Source organism: Hypanus sabinus, chromosome 7, assembly GCF_030144855.1.
Source record: "Hypanus sabinus isolate sHypSab1 chromosome 7, sHypSab1.hap1, whole genome shotgun sequence".
Taxonomy (NCBI): domain Eukaryota; kingdom Metazoa; phylum Chordata; class Chondrichthyes; order Myliobatiformes; family Dasyatidae; genus Hypanus; species Hypanus sabinus.
The window spans coordinates 137001949-137025884 of NC_082712.1; the positions used below are offsets into that span (position 1 = coordinate 137001949).

At 40.1% G+C, this 23936-nt stretch overlaps 1 protein-coding gene across 5 annotated transcripts in view; it reads right to left on the reverse strand.

Moving 5' to 3' along the window:
* LOC132397243 (natural cytotoxicity triggering receptor 3 ligand 1-like) overlaps nt 1-23936 on the reverse strand; it is a 52431-nt gene that overhangs the window by 20557 nt on the left and 7938 nt on the right. Inside the window, exon 1 of one of the 5 annotated variants that reach the window (XM_059975717.1) lies at nt 21351-21616. The exons of the other annotated variants lie outside the window; for them this stretch is intronic. The gene's annotated coding sequence lies outside the window, so the exon portion shown is untranslated. Of the gene's footprint in view, nt 1-21350; nt 21617-23936 lie in introns of those variants that run through there. 5 annotated transcript variants of the gene reach the window in all.

Here is a 23936-nt window from a genome sequence, read left to right on the forward strand (position 1 = left end):
GAAAACTCCAGCTTCAACAACAAGTAACCATCGTATGGGTACTCATCAACACTAAGCCCCCGAATCTCAAGGGCACTGAATGATGTCAAAGGTAAATGTGTCAAATCCTGCTTGTAAAAGCATTTATAAATCCAAGTAACTTGAGAACCTGTGTCAAGTATGGCTCTAGCAAAAACATCTTCAATGTGTATGGATAGCCAACCTTGGTCCCAGTGAACCTTCAGGAATAGTGTTTGGTACTTTATTATTTATCTTAATACACTGATAGGAACGTTTCCTCTCTGAAACGCCAGCCCATTCCTTTACTGGGTCCCTCCATTTTAATTCTTTTCTTCGCTGTTTGCTTAACCATTGATTTCCTTTCCTAAGATTTTCTTGTGCTTAACACTCCTACTTGTACTGTCCATCTTCTCCACAGTTGTAACAGAAAACACCAGTCACTTTCCTGGTGAAGGGACACCACCAGCAGCAGCCTTCGCCTTGGTATGTCCTACCAGTGGGTTTGGCTTCTTATCGTCCTGGTCAGGCTTGGTGTCAGCACCAACTGATATCATCCGAAATACCTCGGCCCTCAGATCTTTCCTGACATCCTACAAAACCCTACTTGTGTGGTGTACCGTATGGTCTACATTATAATAAGGGACTACTTTATGTTCTAGTAACACATCGTTGCATGTGCTGTTAGGCACATATTGATCTGTATGCATGTGTCAAGTTCGGACTCTACCAGTAAAGAACCATGAAACTTAGCTCCCGTCTCCAGCGTTTTTATTAATAATATAGTTGTGTAAACAGGCCACATACACAACAAATTGGTGAGGAGAATTATGAACCTACATCTTATTGTAATGCTGTGTTTTAGTTGAAACCAACACTTGGAGAAGAGAGAGAAGGGAGATGTAAAGGAGCGACACACGCAATCTAGACGGAGTGCGTTTGTGGTGCTAGAAAAATGGACACATGAGTCAAGTGGAACGTGCAGTAACTGCAAGGAGCTAGCTAAAAAGAAAACAAAGAAAAATGGGACTAAATTAACATAACAAAGATGGTGATGATCGAGACCATTACAACATTTGATAGTGGCATTGAAAACTGGGTAACTTAGGCTATGTCCACACTAAACCGGATAAATCTGTAACCAAATCTTTTTCTCTTTGTTTTTACCCTTCGTCCACACTAAAATGGTGTTTTCGTCCCCAAAACCGGAGCTTTTCAGAAATGCTCTCCAAAGTGTGTGTTTTTGAAAACGCCGGATTGGCTGGATTAGTGTGGATGGGGTAACTGGAGACTTCTGAAAACGCTGTCAGACGGAAGCGCACTATTTCATTGTTTTCTTGAACGTGACCTAACAATTTCAGAACAGACGGCAACAGAAACTGATGCCAGAAGAGTTAGAAATATATTCACCAAATACTTTGACCCATAACTTACTGAATAAATAAGCATACTCACTTTGCCCTGTTTTCTGTCCTTGCTCATATGAAGGTGGTTTACCTATTTATGCAAGTACTTCTCTGACAATAGATGTATAACAGCCTAATGTAACATTGTATGGAAATACAAGGTAACACTGATGTAGACATATTTTACACATTTAACAAGGTGCTTTATTAATGCAACAGAGTCAGTCAATTTTTCAATGTTCATTGTCAGCTGGGTCATACTGTCTGCGAGCTCCCTGTCGGTTGCCTCCATACACTCCAGTATTTGTTTTTTTCCGTTTTAAGTTCTCCTATGTGAGAGCCAACACCTGTCCATCATTTGGCAATTTCCTTTTAAGTTTTTCTAGTCTGTAACTGCATAAACGCGTACTATCACAGCAAAATTCAACACCAGAAATGTTGCTTGTTTTCTGTAGATGTGCCCTGCACATGCCCAGTAGGAGGAGGTTCGTCCAATTACCCATTTTAATGTGGACGCAGGTATTTTCAAAAATGCTTGGTGTGGACGGCTATCGTATTTACGCAAAACTGGGGTTTTCCAAATTATCTGGTGTAGTGTGGATGTAGCCTTAGTGTTATGGGAGCAAAAACATACGAGCTACTACGGAGCTTGTTAACCCCCGAAAAGCCAGCTGACAAAATGTTCAAGCAAATAGTAGACACTCTCCAACAGCATTTAAATACCAAACTACTGATCATTGCTGAAAGATTTAAATTTCAGAAATGGAATCAGAGCAAAAATGAAAGCGTTTCTGAATATTGTGCTGAATTGCACAAATTATAAGAATATTGTCAATTTGAAGTGGGTCTATCGGACGCATTGAGGGACAGGTTAGTGTGTGGCATGCACTGTGAAACCACACAGAAGAAGCTCCTGAGTGAAGAAGACCTTGTATTAGAGAAAGCGCTGAACATTGCAGTACCATTGGAAATAACAGCACTGGGTGCTTGAGAAATACAACAAAAATTTCTGTAATATGCTGTGAATAAAATGTCTGAGCAGAAATGAAGGAAAGAAATGTTACCATTGTGGGAACATGCCACATGGCCCTGAGGACTGTAGGTTTAAAGACAAAGAATGCAGAAACTGTGGCAAACAGGGCCACATTGGCAGATTATGCAAAGCTAGTAAACAGCAGAAAAAGGACAAAATACAGAGAAACAAGAAACCACAGAAAGGAAAATACAACAATGTACAGAAAATGATAGAAATCAGTTCTGATTAAAACGACTCAGAAAAAAGTGAATTCTCTTGTCTGCAACTTCGCAACATGAAAGAGACAGATGATTGAAGAGTAATATAGCTCACTCCACAAGTGGTAGTCGTGAGTCTGAAAATAGAGTTGAACACAGGCTCAGCTTTAACAGTGATCTCGGTACACAACTACAATGACTGTTTTTCACATACCTCTGAAATGAACTAAACTACTGCTAAAGTCTTAGGACAGGACAAAGAATATGTCCCAAAGATAAAATTAAAGTGACAGTGACCTACAGAGGCAAAACACAGCAGCTGAACCTCTATGTACTGAAACATAGAAGACCACCATTACTGGGACGTGAATGGATAAGGAAAATCCAGTTGGATTGGCACACCATCAAGGCACTAGATGTGTCAGCAAACAAGGGCAGCAAGACTACATCTGAGAGACTGTCACAAATACTTGCTGACTCTGAGGAAGTGTTCATGAAAGGAATAGGTACACTCAGGGCATGAAGGCAAAGATTGAGACTGAGGAAAATGTCCAACATTTCACAAAGTCAGACTAATGCCATATGCAATCCATCCTACAGTAGATGCTGAGCTGAAAAATGAGCTTTATGGAGCAGCTTTGAAACCACAGAGAAGAATCTTCCGCTGAAATTAAACAAACAGATACAAAGTTGGATTCTATTCAAAAAAAAAACCTTAACTGAACATAATAAACCAATAGAACAGAATGAAGCAATGCTTATGATTTTGGATGCAAAAATTGATGACCTGCAAAAGCTTCATGAAAAACAATCAAAGTCTAATGACATATTAAGACAGAAGATTATCGATTTAGAAAATAGAAGCTGAAGAAATAACCTATGAAATCTGGGCTTGAAGAGTTAATGGAAGGTAATCAGCCTACAGAATTCTTTGCAAACTTTTTGACACAATTATTTCCTAAAATTTTATCATCTTTACCTATGATTGAACAAGCTCATAGATCACCTGTGCCCAGATCAGCTCCAGGAGAAAGACCCAGATCAGTAATAATCTGTTTCAATGAATTTCAAACAAAGGGATTTCTAATTTGTGAATCTTGTTGAAGAGGAATGATTGATTATAATGGCCAGAAGATTAGAATCATGGAGGATTTTCCACCTGAGTTCATGAATGAGCATATTAAATTCAAAAAGGTTATGTCGGAACTCCTCAACAAAGGCTTCAAGCCTTCTCTATGTTATCCTGCTCAGCTCAGAATTATACTGAAGGATGGCTGTAAGGAATGGTTCTGTTTGACCGTAGAAGCCTCGGAACTTTTGGAATCTATAGATTGACTGTTCAGTATCTTTCTACATGAATAATTGCTTCTTTTACTTTTGGTAAATCTTTGTAGCTTACTCTCTTTTTGAACCTTTTAATGCTTAACGTAGAGAATAAGATTTTAACGAGTTAAAAAATTGTGTGTTCATATGTTTTGAATTTTGATGTTTTTAATTATTTTATATTGTACTCATTCTTCTTGAGGCTTTTCTTTTATCAATAAGGCTTGGTATAGGTATTTTTCATTTTATCATTTTGAAACTGTAATAATTAATCTATATGTGTTCTTGTTATAAGTTTGGTCTCCGTCTGTTGTTTTGTCTAGGTTGGAATGTAGCCAACTTTCAAATCAACTTGGAGCTAAACAAGTAGGTTTTTTGGGGAGGATGTTATCGTTAGGTGTAGTGGTCGACCTTCTGACTTTGGGATGGATTTTTTTAATGGAAGCTGTTTTGGACTCTGGTATCTGTTGCTTGGTTATCTCAAGGTTCTTTGTTTGGTTTTAAAGTATATATCAATGATTATTACTTTAACATTTCTTGCAAATAGTATTAACAATGGATCAGACTATTAATTTACTTAGTCATAAAGTGAAAAGGTTAAATTATCCTGTGAAACAGAATAAGATTTTTGCCTATATTAAAAAAACGTAAGGTCCCAATTAGTTTTTTACAAGAAACTCACATACGTAAATGTGACAGTTTACACCTTTTTCGCCAATGGAGAGAGCTTCATTTTCATTCTTCATTTTCAGGCTAAGTCTAGGGAAACTGTGTTTATAGATAACACAGTTCCATTTGTCCACATTAAGTAGAGTCTGATACTAATGGGCATTTTGATATAGTGTCAGGAAAATTAGATAATAAATTAATGGTATTTGCTAATGTGTATGCCCCGAATATAGATGATCCAGGATTCTGTGAGTGTGTGTTTTTTTTTGTTTTAGCCGGATTTGAGTCTTTACTCAATGGTGATGGGAGGACATTTTAATTGTTGTTTGGATCCAGTTTGAGATTGGTCATCTTCTAAACCAGCGACACTCAATAAATTAGCTTTGTTTATTCAATCTTTCCTAATGAAATGAGGTATTGTTGATGTCTGATATTTCTTATATCCAGTACACAGGAAGTATTCATTTTTCTCTCATGTCCATCATACATATTCCAGGATTGATTTTTTTAATTGATAGCTAAATGATTCCATTATTTTGATCCTGTGAATATAAAGAGATTGATGTCTCAGATCATGCTCCTGTGTTTTTGTCTTTAAATCTCCCTGGTCTTCCTCAAATAAACAGCTTTTGGCGTTTTAATCAAATTTTTCTATCTGATAAAGATTTTTTAAAGTTTCTGGAGAGACATATTATTCCTTTTTTTTGAAGAGAATACACTGGAAGAGACTTCTAGTCTTATTATATAGGTTGCCTTCAAGGCCTAAATTAGAGGACAAATTATTTCTCATACTGCGGGTGTTAAGAAGAAAAGCTAATAAAGAGAGAATTGATTTAGCTAATCAGTTGAAACAATTAGATCAAAAATATATCTTGGCTCCAGATCATGTTTTATATAAAAGGTGTGTTGCAATTAAAACTAAATAAGATCTTCTTTTAACACACCCAATTGAAACTCAACTCCTAAATAATAGAAGTCAATTTTATATTCATGGAGACAAAACAGGTAATTATTGGCTAACCAATTAAAAACCTTTATAATTAAATGGCAAATTAAAGAAATTTGTAAAGTTAATGGTGATAGGACAACTGACCATATAGAATCTTTAGAGAATTTTATTCTAAACTTTATAGTTCTGACTCTCCTAAAGGTTATAATGTAATAAATAAGTTTTTAGACTAATTAAACATTCCTAAACTTTCTGTTGATAACTGAAAACAGTTGGCCCCTTGCTAACCGTCACTGGACTCCATGGCAAGGAAACCATCTTTCTCAGGCTCTGTATGTCTAGGGTGTATGCAACTTTAGTCCTGCCAAACCCATGAGGTTGAGATGTCTCGCCCACCTAAACCCCAGTTTGTGTGAATACTGTGTGATTTACTGCCCCCTCCCCCATCATCGTTGGTAAGAAATAACAGACCATACATTGCATACAATTACAAAGAACGTATAATTAAGAATGTTAACTTAACCTAACAGTTATTAAAAAAAAAACAAAAAGGCCCATCATAACTAAACAGTCCAAAATGTGCACATAAGTAGGCACTCATTTTGCAGTTGTCTAACTCACACGCTGGACCCGTAGTCTGTGTGAAAGCACACACCACCTTCCAAATGTTGCTCGAAATCCATCTCGAACAAACGGGCTCTCCCATGGGATTACTGGTCCTTCCTCCTTGAAGCCATTCATCTGTACAAAGCACCGTGTGCAACAAGGATGGCACCCTTAGCCACCTTCCCTCCCGTAGTCTCCCAGATCACACCAAAAAGACCTCGACCCACACCCCTGTCCCTCAAAAAAAATCCTCTCTACCCAGCATTCTCTAGAACCTTCTCCCAATTCCACCACCCTGATTGGCTGACACCACATTCCTAAGCTGAACAACAAAGCCCCTTATTTTAGCTCAAACCCAATAAGGCTGACCGCAGAATAGACTGCTCTTATGGAACTGCTAAAATGAAATATCTACAGCTCAGCAATTAAAAACTTCACAGGGTGTTAAACCAGTAACTGTGGGTCTGAGGTTACAGAGGGAGGTTAACCAAGTTAGGACTTTACTTCTTGGAGCCTAAGAGACTGAGGGGAGCCTTATGGAGGTGGACAAAATCATGAGGGCTATGGATATGCTGAATGCACAAAGTCTTTCTCCCAATGAAAGGGAATCAGAGAGAAAGGTGTAGTTTAAGCTGGGAAGGGAAAGATTTAAAAGGGACTTGAGCCAGGTCTTCTGGTAAGATGGCGATAGTTTAATTACTTAAAACTATTGCTCCATTTCATTTCTTACCTCTGCATTCATCTCCTTTTTTTCACTCCAGACTGTTAAATGTTTTGCTGTCCTACCTGTCTGCAAATACACCTGTCCTACAATGGCTTCAAAGCTTCCTAAATCTTGGAAAGAAGTCTCTGTGACTGTCTCTGGTTCCTCTGTCAAGATTATCTTCATTTTGGAACAGCACTGACAAGAGATTATAACTGAACTCAAGTCTGAATATAAGTCTTCTTTCAGTTCGTTGGAGTCAAAATTGGATCAAATTAATTCCAAGGTGGAGGATCATGCCGAACAACTCTTTCATCTTGAGTCAGCTACTGAAGATTTAATATGTCGTGTTCAGCAGCTGGATGCCATCTGTTCCGATGTGAGTAAGCATAGCACCAAGTTAACATTCAAAATAACTTATCTCAAAGGACGGTGCAGACGTCTTAATTTATGAATCTTCGGTCTGCCAAGGGCTATCGAAATTGGATCTGTTGTTGAATTTTTTTCTTCTTTACTCTGTGAGGTTTTTGGGAAGAATATTCTTCCGACCCCACCTGAGTTAGACAGAGATCGCCATACATTTCTGGCCAAGCTCGAGTTGGGCTCCAGGCCACACCCAATAATTCTGTGTTTTCATCGATATCAGGAGAAAAAGCTTTTGATCATGGAAGCACGTTGTTTCGTAGCTGTGCTGAACTGATGCGGATTTGGAGGGGAGATGTTGAGTATAAATTTTCTCTTTATGCTGATGATCTTTTCTTTTTATATCAAATCAGACTACTTCCTTACTCCCAAAAGTTTTTACTTCTTAATCAACTTAGTTATCTTTCCAGTTACAAACTTAATTTACACAAGAGCGAACTCTTCCCAATCAATAGAGAAGCACAAGCATTAGTATTTCATGACCTCCCTTTTAAAGTAATTAATAATCAATTCACTAACCTTGGTATTACAGTAACAATTAACTTAAAGAATCTTTTTTTTGAGAAAATTTTGGTAATCTTTAAAATTCTACAAAACAGAGTTTGACACAGAGGTCACCCTTGTCCGTGTCTCTGGAAGGTTGAAATAATGTTATTAAGATGTATATCCTTCCTAAGTTTTTATACTTATTTCAGTCTTTACCAATTTTTATTTCTAAAGCTTTTTTTTTTGATTCGTTAGATTCTATTATTTCGTCCTTTCTACAGAAGGGCAAACATTCCAGATTTAATAACTCACCAAAAATCTAAAAAGGAAAGACGTATGGCCTTGCCTAACTTTCGTTTATATTATTAGGCAGCCAATATTTGTTGTCTTGCTTTTTGTTCCTTCTTTCATAATCAGTCTGACTGCCCAAAACGACTGGCAATGGAATTGAACTCTAGTCAGGATGTCTCCATTTCTGCACTTCTTGGATTCGCACTTCCTTGTCACTTGCTTAGACTAATTGTTAATCCTCTTATTAGACATACTCTGAGAATATGGGCTCAGTTCAGAAATATAATGGCCTTCATGGTTTCTCTCTCTCTAGTCCTATTTTACACAATCATCTTTTCCTACCTTCTATGGAAGACTCAACATTTCATGATTGGTACAGAAAGGGCATTAGGCACTTAGAAGATATTTTCAAAGATAATCATTTTGCAACTTTTCAACAACTGTCTGTAAAGTTTAACCTACCTAATACTCATTTCTTTAGATATCTTCAAATTGGACATTTCATTAAACTTTTAATATCAAACTTCCCTGAGATGCCTCCTGAGAAAAATGTTGTGGACATGTTTCTTTGTATTAATCCACTGGGTAAAGTTTTAATGTCTATTATTCATGATAAGTTAGTGATCTTGAGGCATGCCCCCTTCAATAAAATTATAACTGCCTGGGAGCATGACTTAAATATTTCTTTATCTGACGTGGTTTGGGATTCAATACTTAAGTCAGTTAATTTAAACTCTTTATGTGCTCACCACTGCCTTTTGCAATTTATGGTTGTACTTAGGGCTCAAATGTCTAAAACTAAATGATTGCGGTTTGATCCTGACATTAGTCCCAACTGTGACCAGTGTAAAGGGGGCGAGGCTTCTCCTATTCATATTGTCCTAGTCTAGAGAAGTTCTGGAGAGAAGGTTTTTTAAAACGTTATCCCATATTCTTAATTGCCACTTAGAACCTAACCCTCTGATTGCTCTTTTTGGCACCTTGGTTGAAGTGGACATGCATCTGAGTCCGACTAAATGTCGAACATTATCTTTTGCCTCTCTTTTGGCTGGACGGTTAGTTATTCTCAGGTGTGGAGATGTTGCCCCACCCACTTATGCTCAATGGCTTAGTGATATTATGTCCTGTTTAGACCTGGAAAAGATTCATTATTCACTTGTCATTTTGGACATAAAGTTTCATAAGGTGTGGGGACCTTTCCTTCCTCTTTAGATTAAGTTCATCCTTTTTTTTGTACTATAATCCCTGAATTTCAGCTTTTTTTTCCCTGTAAGTTTTATGGGTTTTTTATGTGAATTGCATAGTTTTGGTAGATGGTTTTTAATATATATATTTTTGTATATTTTTACTAATAAATACTGTTGAAAATAGTATCAATGTGAATATATGTTAGCACTACTAAACCTAAAAGAGTGGGTATAATAATAATCACTAATGAAACAAGCTCGATCGTTGTCTAGGGAATAATGAATTGTCAGATGGAAATATAAAGTTCAGTTCAATTCATGCAGGCTGCGGTAGTTGTTTGTTGATGTGTTGCAATTGTTGGAGAGAGAGAGAGAGAAAACGTGTGAACAGTAACAGCTATTATCTTGCCAACCTTCCTTTACGATTTTGATCCGTCGATGTGTTGTTGTTGTGGCCATTCACGTATGACCCCTCCGTCCTTTAGCTAGACCGTTCTTCCGTGGTGGACTTGTCACCTAGGCAAGGGTGGACACACACACAAGCCCCCACCGGTCTCGCTACAAAACACTGTGAGTTAAAATTTACAGACCCTGAGTTCGGTCTCCGATCTCCCACCCTGTCTCGTGGGGGCTCTGCTGCTCACTAGCATTTCTCCTGATGTGTGAGGGGTGTTACCCCCAGACCTCCCTTTTATCCCCACTCACGGGGTTTCAGGTGTCAATCAGGTTGGGATGATGTAACCCATCAAACCAGCCCACTCTGGTTGCCCCCTGAGGGGTTTCAATGAATAGAACAGTACCAAGTAAACAATCCTTCTCCAAAAGACAATAGCAGTAAATCAATGGCTTTTGTCAGTAGGAGACATTCCACCTTGTGTATCTCTGAGCTGTGTCTCTCTCTCTCATTAACTTTCATGAGCTGTTATCAATAACAACTGCCCTGGCAGCTTTCCTTTGGCTCTCTTACTTCCTTGGTAGCAGCATCGAAATAGTAGAGATTTGCGATTCTCCAAAAGGGGGGGCAGGGGCCACTCTGCACCCTTCTGCCCATCAGAGTTGTTCATCCTTTGGAACAATAAATATATATAATATGTGACAAGATCTGAAGGATTATTCTAAACTGGACTGTTCCTTTAACAAGAGAAAGAGAGAGAGGGAACGAACAGCTTGTCTGCTATTTCAGAAACAGAGAGAGAGAAAGTGTGTGTTGCCTTGGAAACTGAAAGGCGGAGCTATATGATGGACAGCTCGTGTTCAGCACTTGTGAGATATATACAAGGTCAGTTGGTTTTTTAATCAGCCACTTGACATGCCAGAGACAAGGAAGACACTGGTGCACTTTGTGTCCCCACGACAAGGGTGGGGGTTTTGCCCACAGTGTGGACAAAGGAGTGACTGGTGAGGAGCTATCGGTGTGGTTAACCCTTTCCTGGGTTGATAGCATTATTGTTGAAAACAGGCATTCCTCTTTTTGTGGTCACAAGCTGTTGACTTCAATAAGTTTCGGGAGCAGGAGGATGACGTGGAGGATCGACATCAGCATCGGCATCGGCACTAGGAAGACAAAACAACACCCTCTCTCTCTCCAACTCTACTCAAATAAAATTCCAGAACTGAACTGATACTTACTATACCACTGTAAGACTCTGTCACCTAATCCCCTGATCTGGGCAGCTTAGGAACTTTGTTTACTCACTTATAAATATGTATATACTTTGCTAACCTGTTTACCTTGTTTTATATTACTTTATCACGTAGTTACTAATAAAATAGAGTTTATAATGGGAGACTCAGACTCCAGATGCGTCCATTTCTGCTTGTTCTTTTTAACCCGTTACGGGGTACGTAACGAAATTGGGGCCTGCATCCGAGGTATGGACAAATCAGTGGTAGCCATTCCAAAACTTGTTGGGGGCTTGATTGAATAGTTGATTTCATTGGGGACATTCCATATCGATTTGTGTGAATGTATTATCAGCAGAAATGGGGTTTGAGGATAGTAAGTTTGTGGCAGAACCAACGTTGGATGATGCTAAGAGGAATGTACTGTTGGGAATTGTTCGTAAGTTAAAAGTTGACGTGACTACTCGAATGAAGAAGGCTCAGATTTAGTTGTTAATAGCACAGCATTATGTAGCCGAGGGAAAATTCAAATAGGAGGTGTAGGAGATGTTTGCTGAAGGTAGTGTTTACTGAGGCTGAGGTACAGTTTCAGGTAGCAAAGCTGAAGTATGAGTATCAATTGTAATTAAAGCAGCTAGAGGCTGAAGAAACAGAAAGGCAGAGGCAGCATGAGGCTAGAGAAGCAGAAAAATGAAGACAGTTGGATAGGGAGATGTGGCAACTGGGAGGTCCATTGCTGGATGCTGATGACTTTTACAGCTTGAAAGAGCTGGTTGTGATTGAAGAATTTAAGAAGTGTGTTCCCGATGATGTAAGGGCATACCGAGCTGAAAAGGATGCTGCTACCTTTCAGGAGTCTGCTAGGTTAGCAGATGAGGTTGTTTTAACCCACAAGGTTGAGTATACTCTGGATGAGAGTTTCTCAGAGAGTAGCTTGGAGGATCAGGGTAACCAGGAATTTGAAACTGGGACTGGTATTGAAAGCCTAGAAGAGGCAGTGGTCCCAATTGACTGTGTTCAGGTTGTTGAAGCACCTGTGAATTTCCAGGGTGTTGAACCTTGTGTTGAAACTCAGTTGAGGTCTGAGGTGTCTGACTTGGTTGAAAGGAAATGCAGTCCTTTTGTGTCAGATGGACTTGGTTCAGTGAATAAAGGGTTAACCTTGGTACCAGTGGAAATTGAGTATTCAATCAATTGTGTTAGGCAGTGCTCTAAACGTTAGTGATAAGTTGAAAGCTGGTGTAGTAAATGTTATTGAAAATATTGAGAAGGATGCTGTTTCTGGATTTTTGAATGAAGAACTTGTGAAGTTTGGACTGGTTTCATGACCCTTGACCCTGCTTTCAGGACAATGGCCTGTTGAAGTATGTGTTACTCTGTTGGGTTTTGGAGTTGTTTTTCATGATGGTGATGTGGAGAAAAAGGATTGTTTTGGTTTTGAGATGCCACCTGTTTGGGTTACTATGGAGATGAATCAAGCTAAAGGTCATAGGAATAGGATAGATGGATTGTTTGGAAATGTTCATAATGTAAACATGGATTTTGTAAGCTTAATGATGGTGCTGAGTTTGGTAAACATTAGGGATAGGTTGGCACCTATCCAGGGTGAAATTTATTCAGCAGTACAGCTAACAAGCAAGCTTGTGACTGACGAGCCATACACAGATACTGATGTGTACCTCACGTGCGCAGTAGCCCAAAGCATGCTTAAAAAGGCTGCTGACGCTGATAGCAAAGACGGGGGTTTAACTTAGGAGAATTTGTCAGAGACTTTGCTACCTTCCATGTTACATCAGGATTTGGGTAGTAAGGAGGATGAGAAAGGTTCATCCTTGTCCAGGGATGAATTTATAGTGGAAGAAAGTCCAGGTTCTGAAATTGCTGCATTAAAGGAGACAACTCTCACAGAAGAGGAGGTTCAGAGACAGTAGGATATTATCTTAAGGATGGGGTGTTAATGAGGAAGTGAAGATCACATACTGTGCCTGCAAGTGAGGATTGAGCCATTCAACATTAAGTTGTGGTCCCGAAAGTTTACAGGGCTGAGATTTTAAACATGGCTCATAGTATGCCTTTAGGTGGACACGTTGGGAGTGAGAAAGACAGTAAACAGGATTATGAAGGAATTCTATTGGCCTAATTTAAGAAACTATGTTGTGAACCTTTGCAAGACTTGTCATACCAGTCAGGTTGCGGGAAAACCTAATCAGGTGATCCCAGCAGCACCACTTAGACCAATACCTGCTTTTGGTGAACCTTTTTCTAGGGTCATAGTGGATTGTGTTGGTCCATTGCCAGAGACTGCAGCTGGCTATGGGTATTTGTTAACCATCATGTGGACTGCGTCTAGATTCCCTTAAGCAGTGCCTCTCAGAAACATCAGGGCCAAGACTGTGGTAAAAGCCCTTATAATTTTTTTCAAACTGGTAGGTCTACCTAAAGAAATTCAATCTGACCAGGGTAGTAAATTTACCTTGGAAACATTCAAGGGGATAGTTAAAGAGCTGAGAGCTAAGCACATTGTGTCATCTGCATGTCACCCAGAGTCCCTGGGGAACTTGTTTTTGGTCACAAAGCTACGGGACCTTTGACCCTACTCAGAGAGCAATGGTCAGATCAGAATGTAAGTATGAGCATGCTTAGTTATGTTTTGGAATTCAAAGACAGACTTAACAAGACCTGTGACCTTGCAAAGCAGAATTTACAGTACTTTCAGATAAATGTGAAACAATGGTATGACAGGAGAGCGAGGGAACGGAGATATCGTGTTGAAGAAAGGGTCTTGGTGCTGTTCCTCCTCCTTACCAACCCCCTTCAACTGAGATTTAGTGGGCCATTTGAAATAATTAAGAAAATTGATTCTTTGAATTATGTTATTAGAACTCCTGACTGACAGAAGGCTGCACAGCTCATCCATTTAAATATGATCAAGCATTATCATGACCCTGAACCAGCATCTGTAAGTACTGTTATGACAATGGAGGAGATTGTGGTTTCTGGTACTTGGATACCAGATCATTTTAAACAGCTCCATGTAGTTTCCACAGGACTTGGTAATTCTGATGTTTTGAAAAATATTGGCAGAAAGATTCATCATTTGCAGTCAAGGCAGCAAAAACTGAAGAGCTTAATTAACAAGTATAAAAGTTTATTCCTTGACATTCCAAGACTGTGCATGGCTTCAGTGCATGATGTAATTGTAGATAAAGTTGTTCCCATTAAGCAGCACCCTTACAGAATGAATGAAGACAAAAATAAAATGGCGGAACAAGAAACTGAATCCATGCTAACAGCTGGCAGAATTAGGCTATCCACTTCAAGCTGGGCATCACCTTGTGTGATTGTCTCTAAGTCAGATGGGAGTATGAGATTCTGTACTGATTACAGGAAACTAAGACAAATGCTTATCCCATCCCAAGAGTGGATGACTGTACTGACAGAGAGGGGAAGGCTAAATACCTTACAAAGATTGACCTGTTGAAAGGTTACTGGTGTGTTCCTTTGACAGAAAGGGTTAAAGAAATATCTGCATTTGTGACATCATCTGGATTGTATGAGTACAATGTTTTACCCTTTGGGATGAAAAGTGCTCCAGGAACGTTCCAAAGGATGATGAATTCAGTGATTCAAGGTTTAGAAAATACAGGGGATTATATTGATGATTTGGTTGTATGGAATGACACCTGGGAGGAGCATATCTCAGCAGTATAGAAACTGTTTGAAAGGCTATCCAAGGCAAATCTCACTGTAATCCTCGCTAAAAGTGTATTTGGCCACGCCATTGTCATGTATCTGGGCTATGTAGTAGGCCAGGGCCAACTGGCATCTGTGCAGGCCAAGGTTTAGGCAATTGCTGAGGTTCTCGTTCTGACAGGCAAGAAAGCATTACGAAGGTTTTTGGGAATGGTTGGGTATTACCTTAAGTTTTGTAAGAACTTCACAGACATCGCTCTCCCCCTAACGAAACTCCTACGGAAGAGTGAAAGATTTGTGTGGACTGAGCTTTGCCAAGAGGCATTTGACCGCCTGAAAACCATTCGGTGTTGTCACCCTGTGCTCAAAGCACCTGATTTCAATAAACCATTTTCCATCACGGTAGATGCCGGTGATTAAGCTGCTGGGGCAGTATTGTTGCAAAAGGATGATGATGAAATTGAACATACAGTAGCTTATTTTTCAAAGAAATTTAATATGCATCAGAATTACTCCACTGTTGAAAACGAGTTGCTAGCACTCATTTTAGCATTGCAACATTTCGATGTTTACATATGTCTTGCGCAGGAACCACTTGTAGTTTACACGGACTATAATGCATTAGTGTTTCTGAGTGAAATGAAGGATAAGAATAGAATGTTACTTAACTGGAGTCTGACCTTGCAAGAGCATGCCATGGAAATAAAACACGTGAAAAGTACTGACAATATTATAGCAGACTGTTTGTCCAGATGTTAAGTTTGAGTTTGTATAACTTTGCTATGTTACCTGATAATTACACATGTATTGCTTTAAGCTGTATAGTCAATAATTAAGACAAAAATTTTGCTGTTTCATCAAAATTTTTCTTAAACGGGGTGAGGTGTGATGAGATCTGAAGGATTATTCTAAAATGGAGTGTTCCTTTAACAAGAGTGAGAGGGAGAGAACAGCTTGTGTGCTATTTCAGAAACAGAGAGAGAAAGTCTGTGTGTCGTCTTCGAAATTGAAAGGTGGAGCTATATGATGGACAGCTCGTGTTCAGCACTTGTGAGATATATACAAGGTCAGTTGGTTTTTTAATCAGATACATGACATGCCAGAGACAAGGAAGACACTGGTGAGCTTTGTGTGCCCATGACAAGGGTGGGGTTTTTGCTCACAGTGCGGACAAAGGAGTGATCACTGGGCGCTATTGTTGTGTTTAACCCTGGCCTGGGTTGATAGCGTTACCGTAGAAAACCAGCATTCCTCTTCTTGTGGTCACAAGTCAGTGACTTTGATAAGTTTCGGGAGCAAGAGGACAACTTGGAGAATCGGCATCAGCACTGGGAAGACAAAACAACACCCTCTCTCTCTCCCTCTCTCCAAATCTACTCAAATCAAATTCCAGAACTGAACTGATTACTTACTATACCACCATAAGACTGTATCACCTAATCACCTGAGCTGGGAAGCTTGGGAACTTTATTTACTCACCTATATATATACACATATACTTTGCTGACCTGTTTACCTTATCTTGTTTTATATTACCTTATCACATAGTTACTAATAAAATACAGTTTATAATGGAAGACTCAGACTCCAGTTGTGTCCACTTCTGATGGTTCTTTTTAACCCGTTACAGGGTATGTAACATATACTGTGTTGTCTTTACAACAGTTATTTAGTTTATAATATTTCGCTTAGTAATTCATTTGTTAGTATTTTCTAGTTAGAATTAGAAGTGTTTAAAGTATATTCATTGCCTGTAAAAATATCAGCATGCGATGATGTCACATCCGGTTTCGCCGCGTCTTGTGGGAAAATACCGGTTTGAGATCAACGCGAGGGTGGGGAGCTCACCACAAGGCACACCTAAGCAGAGGTTGTTTTGCAAGCATTAGAAATCACAGTGAGAGCAATGCTGTAAGTTAATAGATAATCGATATATCGAACTAAGATGTTAACGCCGATCCTGTTAAAAGTAACGACGGTTGATAATGTTTATGTTTTCGTTAGTTAAAGAGTTGCGGATAGTTTGCATTGAAGTGTATTTAAAGTAGTCAATGGCGTAGGTAAACTCTGCCTGTATACTGCACCTTAATGTAATGTAGTTATAGCCACTTTTACAAGTATTTACAATGGAAATGTGATATTAAGAAAGGAACAAATACTGTATCAATTTTGTATTGTTTTATCAACAGTTTTCACCATATGTTAATGTGAAGAGTGAACAGTAAATGGTTAATCTTACTGCGATCTGGTTTTCATTCACTGTGGTTTATCTCAACGTTGAATTCGGCGTTATCAGTTACACCCGAACGAGAACGTTACAGTGAAAAAGCGGCATTATCAGGTGTTTCAAGTGCTGCAATGTCATCTCAATCCAGCATCAAGTCGATGCCGCCCAGCGACAAGGGCAGTAGAGCGACATCAAGTAAGTCCACCCAGGCAAGAGCCAAGGCAGAAGCCGCCAGGGTGCGACTGCGCTACGCCAGACAAGAAGCAGATTTGAAAGTGGAACAGGCCACCAGAGAAGCCGAAATCCAGAAGGAAAGGGCTGCCAGAGAAAAGGAAAGGGCTGCCAGAGAAAAGGTAAAGGCTGCCAGAGAAATGGAAGAGGCTGCCAGAGAAATGGAAGAGGCTGCCAGAGAAATGGAAGCGGCCGCCAGAGAAGCCGAAATCCAGAAGGAAAGGGCTGTCAGAGAAAAGGAAGAGGCTGCCAGAGAAATGGAAGTGGCTGCCAGAGAAGCCGAAATCCAGTTGGAAATGGCAAAGATATCGACAAAGTTGCAAGTGCTGCAGCTAGAAAGAGAAGAAGAAGCTGCCAAGGCAGAAGCAGAGTACATAGAAGAAGCTGAAGGGACGCATGATCTGACCGAAGTAAGAATGGGCCAGATTGGAACGCACAAGCGACTATGTCTGATCTCAAATAGACAGGCAGGCTCGTCCTTCCTCTCCATACGTATTCGTTAACTTCCCAAGCTACGAGGAACCTCAGAGAGGCTCGATTGCATCGCATCCATACGAGGAAGACAACTTACCCTCGCGACTCCGTGATGAAGTCAAGAATGAAAGAGCTGACAACCAATACTTCTCGACACCAAACTTACAAGATTTGGTGCGAAGAGATGCAGAGGTCGAATCCAGGACGGCAAATTCCATAAGAAATGTACGCCCTCAGTCACATAGGCGCCAACGTATTTCTCCAGCCCGCATGCCGCTTACAGTTGATCCCACGATGCAGTATTTAGCACGACGAGATCTCGTCACTTCGGGGCTGTACCAGTTTGACGATAAACCTGAAAATTACCGTGCATGGTACTCCACATTCACCAACGCTATCGACGGAGTCCAGCTCAGAGCAACCCAAGAGTTGGACCTTATGGCGAAATGGCTGGGAAAAGAATCACGCGACCAGGTGAGATGCATACGTTCAGTGTACATCAACAAACCCGAGCTAGCCTTAAGCAAAGCGTGGGAGAGACTTCGAGAGGGCTATGGGGCCCCCGAAATTATTGAAGCGGCGCTATATCGACGTCTGGAAAACTTTCCTAAGGTGTCAGCCAAAGATCACGTTAAGTTAAGAGAATTCGGAGATTTACTCATGGAGATCCAAGGCGCCAAAGAAGATGGCTACTCAGCTGGTCTGGTATACCTAGATACTCCATCCAGGATTAGACAAGTCGTGGACAAACTTCCATTTGGGCTGCAGGACAGGTGGCTGTCCGTTGCTTTAGAATACAAGGTAAACCACGATGATCGATTTCCTCCCTTTGAACTCCTCACTAGGTTTGTGTGCTGGGAGGCAAGGAAGCGAAACAACCCTAGCCTCGTGGGTCCAGGAAGCAGTACGATTTACACCAAGCCAGGTAGATCCTCTTCGAATGTTTTCAACATTGATAAACCCACCTCAGTGCTCAAGACTGAAGCCCTTACAACTAACAATGACCCTAGCAAGGATTGTCCACCGCAAACCGACAACGCTCCTTCACCCCCACAACAGGACGGCAGGGAGGGAGAGGCTCACTCCAGGACAACAGTTGTCAGCTCGAACTGTACAGAAGTTTGCGGTCAAGTTCAGTCAAGCCATTCTTGTTCCAAGATCTGCCTCACTAAGGTGTACCCTAAAGGAGCCAAAGACAAGGCCATCAAAGCCTATGTGATTCTGAACGATCAGAGCAATCGCTCACTAGTCAGTCCAGAGTTCTTTAAATTGTTCAACATTGAGAGCGAGCAGTTCCCATACTACCTTAGAACTTGCTCAGGCAACATGGAAACCCAAGGAAGGAAGGCAGAAGGCGTCCAGATCGAGTCCCTGGATGGCAAAGTGGTCATCTGTCTCCCTCCGCTCTTAGAGTGCAATGGAATCATGAATAACCGCACTGAGATCCCGACACCAAGTGCGGTGCTACACCAGCCACATCTCCGCCACATCGCAAAACACATCCCAGAACTGGACCCAAAAGCAGAAATACTCCTGCTATTAGGGAGAGACGTTCTCCGGGTGCACAAGGTTAGGCAGCAGGTCAATGGACCACACGACGCCCCCTTTGCGTGACGTCTGGATCTAGGCTGGGTGGTGATAGGAGGGGTGTGCCCCGACAATGTACACAAACCGACGGTTAACACACTCAAGACCAATGTGCAAGAGAGTGGCCGCCATTCAATTTTTCAACCCTGCACAAGTGTCCCATGCGTTAAGGAAGCACAACAAGACGTTAACAAGCGTAAAGTAACTGACGAGACGCTAGGTCAGTCCGTTTTCGTTCAAACCGAGCATGGTAATAAACTTGCTCAATCAGCTCAAGATGCCATTTCCTTAAAAACAAAGGACACCAAGGTCTTCAGAGATGAAGCAAATAATGGGGTTGCCCCATTGCTTTTCAGAGAACCACGCCAGCGCTCACCAAATAACAAACAGCAGGCAGTCAAGTGGTTCACGTCCTTACGAAAAACCCGGAAAAGGAAACCTGAGATGCAGCAATGCACCCGATTGACCCACGAGGTACTGTGCACCCTAATGGCAGAGGTCACAGCCATTATAAACGCACGACCTACCTGTGTCTTCTGACCCAGAAAACCCCTTCATACTTTCGCCATCAATGCTCCTTACGCAGAAGGCAGGAGCTCCCCCTCCACCAGGAGACTTCTCAGACAAGGATTTGTACACAAAGCAATGGAGACAAGTCCAGGCTCTGGCAAATCAGTTCTGGTCTCGCTGGAGACAGGAATATCTACCTTTGTTGCAACAGAGACAAAAGTGGACAGAACCCCACAGGAATCTTCAAGTTGGAGACTTAGTCCTGCTCAGGGACAAGCAAATTGCCTGCAACAGCGGGCCAATGGCCAAGATCACTGCTACATTCCCTAGTGGGGATGGACATGTCAGGAAGATCGAATTGAAGACTACTGACCAAGGCGATGTGAAAATTTACCAAAGGCCAGTTACAGAAGTTATTCTACTTCTACCTAATGACTGATTAAGAGACTAAGTTTTGTACTCTGTTCATTGTGACCTTACGAAGGTCAGGCGGGGAGTGTATTGTCTTTACGACAGTTATTTAGTTTATAATATTTCGCTTAGTAATTCATTTGTTAGTATTTTCTAGTTAGAATTAGAAGTGTTTAAAGTATATTCATTGCCTGTAAAAATATCAGCATGCGATGACGTCACATCCGGTTTCGCCGCGTCTTGTGGGAAAATACCGGTTTGAGATCGACGCGAGGGTGGGGGCTCACCACGAGGCACACCTGAGCAGAAGTTGTTTTGCAAGCATTAGAAATCACAGTGAGAGCAACGCTGTAAGTTAATAGATAATCGATATATCGAACTAAGATGTTAACGCCGATCCTGTTAAAAGTAACGACGGTCGATAATGTTTATGTTTTTGTTAGTTAAAGAGTTGCGGATAGTTTGCATTGAAGTGTATTTAAAGTAGTCAATGGCGTAGGTAAACTCTGCCTGTATACTGCACCTTAATGTAATGTAGTTATAGTCACTTTTACAAGTATTTACAATGAAATGTGATATTAAGAAAGGAATACTGTATCAATCTTGTATTGTTTTATCAACAGTTTTCACCATATGTTAATGTGAAGAGTGAACAGTAAATGGTTAATCTTACTGCGATCTGGTTTTCATTGACTGTGGTTTATCTCGACATTGAATTCGGCGTTATCAGTTACACCCGAACGAGAACGTTACATATACTTACAGCTCTGTGGGGTTGTACGCTCCAAATAATTTTTCTTTTACACATTGAAATGGTTGGCCTGGAGTTTTGTAGTGGGAGGGTGTGGAGGACAATAACTTTATATGATTTTATTTTGGGTGTTTTTTCCTTATTGTTATGAATTATATATTAGTCATGTTTGTTTTGCACTATATAAATCTCAATTTTGTTGATTTTTTTGTAGTTGTATTGTAGAAACATTAAAAAATTAATAAAAATAAGGGACTTGAGTAACAACTTCTTCAGAGTCAGATGTATGTGGAAAAAACTGGCAGAAGTTGTTGAAGGAGGTACAATAAAAATTTAAATACATTTTGAACAGGGTCATAGATAGAAAATGTATAAGGGGTACAGGCCAAACACAGGCAAATGGGATGAACTATTATGGGCATCTTGGCACGAGATGGACTGAAGGACAGGTTTCTGTACTGTATGTCTGCTGTGTAGCAATGTGCCAGAAGCTATATCCAAATCAGCCTTGGGCTACAGCACAGGTCCCACCTTTGCTTTATTTGATAGTCATCTTACCGAACTACTTACAGCAAATTACAGTGCACACTGCAATACAGGAGGGATGCATTCCTAGAGAGCTATTCAAAATGCTATTCTTCATAATGTTCTAGGAAGTTTTTCCTATCTGCCCCAGTGGTTGGCCGATCTGTAGACAAGGGAACACAAAGTACACTGTAGATACTGGGGTCAAAGCAACACGTTCAACACGCTGGAGGAACCCAGCAGGTCGGGCAGCATCTGTGGAAACGAGCAGTCAATGTTTCGGGCCGAGACCCTTCATCAGGACTGAAGAGGGAGGGGGCAGGGGCCCTCTCTTAACACCATTTAGGGCCCCAAACAGTCCTCCCAGGAGAGGCAACACTTCACTTGTGAGTCTGTTGGGGTTATCTATTGTATCTGGTGCACTGGTGCAGCCTCCTCTACGTCGGTGAGACCCGATAGAGATTGGGGGACTGCTTCATCGAGCACCTCCGCTCCGTCTGCCACAACAGACAGGATCTTCCGGTTGCTACCCACTTCAACTCTGCTTCATGGACTCACCCATGGATATGTAAGACACAGTATCTTTCTGTCCACTTTTAGTCTCTCCCTTTCCTGACTTAAACTTTGAAATTTTAACTTTATTCTATCAGAGTGATAGTTACAATTATGTCTAACCTAAGAGGCACCAAAAGGAATCCTGAAGCAGGCAACAGTAAGCTTAAAAAAGCTGACAAGACTTCAGAGGAGCCACCCTGGGTAAATAGATCAGAGTCTCAAATCAGCTATATCGTTGCTGAAATAACTAAAAGAAAGATTTCTCCCCTTGGAGGGAAAAATTGACTCTTTGAGCCTTGATCTTAAAGAGGTTAGTCGAAAAGCGGCTGATATTTCTTCTCATTTGGAAAAAGGCTCAACAACGGATTGTGGATTTGAAGGCTCGCTCTTATCGGAACAATATTTGAATTGATGGATTAAAAGAGAAATCCGAATCTGCTGACACACTGGATTATTTTGCTAAAATGTTTCAATCTTTATTTCCGGAGGCTTACCCACAACCACCAGAGATTGAAATGGCTCACAGAGTTGGTGCATTAAAATTCTCGGATCAAGGTAAAAACAGACATATTGTTGTGTGTTTTCTTCATTTTAGAGACAAAGACCACATTATTAAGCTTGCAAGAAAACAAAGGTTGTTTCAATTTCAAAGCTCTGAGACCGGCTTCTTCAAAGATTTTCCACAAGAAATTGTACAGGAATGTTCTGCATTGGCTGCTGTAATGCGTACAGCTTATCAAAGACAGTTGTATCTATCTCTTCAATACCCAGCTAAATTAAGGCTTTTCGTCAAAGACTCTGGGGTTTGTACTTTTGAGGTACCAGTTGAAGCATTACATTTTATTAATTCTCTTCCTGACGAGTCTGAAGGCTGAAGTTTGAATTATTTACAACTGTTTGATTGTCTAGTGACGTAAGGAGTGATGAATTCAGAAGATTTGATGGGTATAGAAAGTCTTTACCTTAAAATGTACTCTTATCCTTGAAATAGACTGGGTTGGATGGTTTTAACCTCAGAAGACATAGCAAGGGAACTGTCGAAAGACTGTAGATAACTTTGAACCATCTAGAATTTTTTTGTTTGTAGCATTTAAATGAACTAATTGCTTTTTTGCACAGTATGCTCTTGTTAAGAACTTTTAAGTAATTATCCAGGTTTTTTTACTTTTTAAAGATAGATTGGATAATTTAAAGATGGCGATTGTTTTTCTTCTGAGCAAATATTTCAAGAATTTTTTTTGGACGTTTTCTTTTCCTTATCTAATATTATGAAGGTTATTTTCAGAACTGAAGGTCGTTTTTTTTTAAAAAAAACTGTTCCTTTCAACTCAACTGTAATGAGCTAGCTGTATGTCGGCTGTGATGAGATGTATATCCGGAAGAAGGAGACAGAGATTACTCTTCTCAGTTTTACCTTCTATTTAGGCAGGTGGAGTTTATAATTGCCTTTTATGCATTCTTTGGGACTTGCATCGATCGATATCAACTTATTTCCGGGCTTTGTAGATTGGTGTTTGTTTTTTTTTTCTTTTTTTCTTTTTTCTTTTCTTTTTTTTATCCCCATTATGGAATTCCAGAGTGTACACAAATTATTATTACTGTTGTTTATCTCTGCCATTCTCAACTACCTTATCCTGACATGCATCTAACTACTTTTTTTTAGATACAAAGTCTCATGATGATATTTAAACAGTTAAAAGTTTTTAAGTTGGAATGTCCGTTGTTGGAATCCTCCTATTAAGCCCAAGAAAACATTTAAAACTATTAACCAATTCCAACCTGATATAATCTTTGCACAAGAGACACAGATCAGGTTACGAGATAAAAATCGATTTTTTTTTAAAATTTTGGAAGGATCTTCAGTTTCATGCAAATTCTCACAGTAAAATTAGAGGTGTTTCTATTTTTTATTGATTCCAATATTCCTTTTAACAAGGAGGGTATTATAGCTGATACTAATGGTCGTTTTTGATTGTTAAATGAACAATTTACAACAAGAAAATGGTTTTGGTTAATATATATGGAGCAAATGTTGATGATCCCTCATTTTTAAAGCTGTTTTTGCTCTATTACCTC